The sequence below is a fragment of the Myotis davidii genome, unplaced genomic scaffold (assembly GCF_000327345.1).
Source record: "Myotis davidii unplaced genomic scaffold, ASM32734v1 scaffold433, whole genome shotgun sequence".
In the NCBI taxonomy this organism is placed as follows: Eukaryota; Metazoa; Chordata; class Mammalia; order Chiroptera; family Vespertilionidae; genus Myotis; species Myotis davidii.
Window position 1 is genome coordinate 1323595 of NW_006293776.1, and position 2461 is coordinate 1326055.

A 2461-nucleotide genomic window follows, 5' to 3' on the forward strand; every position below is an offset into this window, starting at 1 on the left:
GAGGGCTGTAAAATATCATAGACTTATTACCTGCCGCAGGAAAGAGCTCTCTGTGGGGCAGAAGAATGTAATCTGGCTTCTTGTGATTGGCCTCTGCTGGGTCACCAGTGCCCCGGGAAATTTTACCCAGATTTAACATCTAAAAGGTGGTGCTTGGTATTGTGAGGTTGCCGGGGAGGCAACTGGTTGCCTATCATGACATCCTTCAGAACAAATTAAATTGCAAGCTCAGGAAGAACAGGATCGTTTTGTTTCAATTCATTGCTCTGATCTCAGAACCTGGCATGATGCTGGTTAGATGGGGCTCACTATTTACCAAATCCAAGTGAATCACCTTTGCACAGCAGCATCCAACATGCAGCCCAGCCTCGATTATTAGTTTTACTGAAATTTCCCATATAAATATATAAAACATATACATATATGCATATAGTTTTGTTTAACAAGCAGGGCCATCCCTTGTCCAGAGGACACAGTTTCTAGTATTTCAGCGCCTAGAAAGCTGACCTAGGCATCAGATGGTTGCTTGTTGAATACTGAGCCCCATTGCCCCCAGTGCGCCATTGCCTTTTTTGTGTTTCTCCAAACCATGTCTCTGTATCCTCAACCCCATCAGTTGCTACATTCTTGCTTTACCTGAATTATCACCCCCCAATCATCTAGTGTCGGGGTGGGCGGTGGCGGGAATCCGGGGACAGAGTTATACCGTCTCCCCAACAACTGAAGGGGGACCCATTCTTATCTGGGGCTTAGCTGTTTACTTTGGGGGGTGGGGGGTGGTGGTAATACATTCGCTTCCTTAGTTAAGTGGCGGGACTTCGCGGGGAGGGCTGGTATTCTCTCTCCCTGAAAGTTCTCCGCAAACTTTCGGCGGGTGGATGCCGCTCCCTGGTGAGGACTGTTGCTCCCTCCTGAAGCAGGAGAGGGGAGGGTTCTGGAAGGGCGCTGAGGCTTCTTTGAGGACCTTCCCTGCTGGAGGCTGGCAGTTCTGGGAAGAAGTGGAAGGCGTGGGGGCACAGATGAACTTACAGCAGCCTCCATTCCCCGAGGAGTAACTTCTACGGAGCGAGAGGAGACGTGCACGGAATGCGCTGGCAGGAAGGGGTGGCTCTGAATGAGGTGCTGCTCTGGACGGCCTCCCACCGTGTATGCAGAGGGCCACTCGCTCCCTCCTTCCATGAGTCCCAAACAAATTCTCCCAGTCTTCCTGGGAAGGGCCCACCCAAACTACAGGCACATCATAAATACCATGACAAGAGGCAGCTATAGGAATAGCTAGCAGCTAACTTAGTCAACTTATACTTTGTATAACTCGGTGGGGGAAGGAAGGGTAAGCTTCATCGGGTCTTTATTGCTTAGAATTCTGCCTCTGTTCCAAGTTGAAGAGCTGTGAAGTTTCTTTTTGGAGTGTGGAGGCTAAATGTCAACTGGCGCCAAGCACTTCCTGGTAGCTACTGAGCAATCTAGGGTGCCGAGTCCCACAGTTTTTGCTGGCCATTTGCTGGATGCCATTGCCCAATGGATACCATGTGTAGCCTGAGGCACCTTATGATGTGTTTCTCAAAGGGGCATATGTCAAGTTTAACATTCCCTTGATTTTACAAATCAGCTCTTGAAGTAATGACCAGTTCCTTAGTGAATAATAGATGAAAGGTGGAATTTGGGGTTTGAGAACCGACACTGACAGAGCTGCCTATTCTGGTATCTTACATAGTCACTTGATTTTATAAAGAAATTCTAACAGCATTAAAGCTGTGCTTCCTTTTCTCTTCCTCTGATTATTAAAAGATGCAGTGTCCTGGCCCAGTAATTGACAGCAGGGCCACAATGCTACTACTCATCAGTGGGTCTTACATCCCACCTCTCCATTTAGTTTTTGCAGCTATTTAATCTCATTATAGATATTTTAAAAGATGACTATCATTGTACAAAAATCATATTGGTGAATTTTATACCTCTGTTTGGTTATTTGTTTTCTGTAATTCATCACCAACTTGTCAGTTTTGTGAGAGGACTTGGTCAGCCTCACACAGTTTTGTATTTCTTTTTTTAAAAATATATTTTATTGATTTTTTTTTACAGAGAGGAAGGGAGAGGGATAGAGAGTTAGAAACATCGATCAGCTGCCTCCTGCACATCTCCTACTGGGGATGTGCCCGAAACCCAGGTACATGCCCTTGACCGGAATCGAACCTGGGACCTTTCAGTCCGCAGGCTGACGCTCTATCCACTGAGCCAAACTGGTGCTGGCAGTTTTGTATTTCTAATGCCTAGAGTGGTGACTAGCATGTAATAAGCCCTCAATGAGTGACTAAACTTTGGGACAAACTCTAGCTGAGTGTAGTTGGGGAAGAAAGCAAAGACTTTGGCATTAATCTACTTAAACTCACTGAACCTCAATTATCTCCTTGGCGAACTGTGCATAGTAACTTATGAGCTAATACATGTAAAGCTGCTAGAG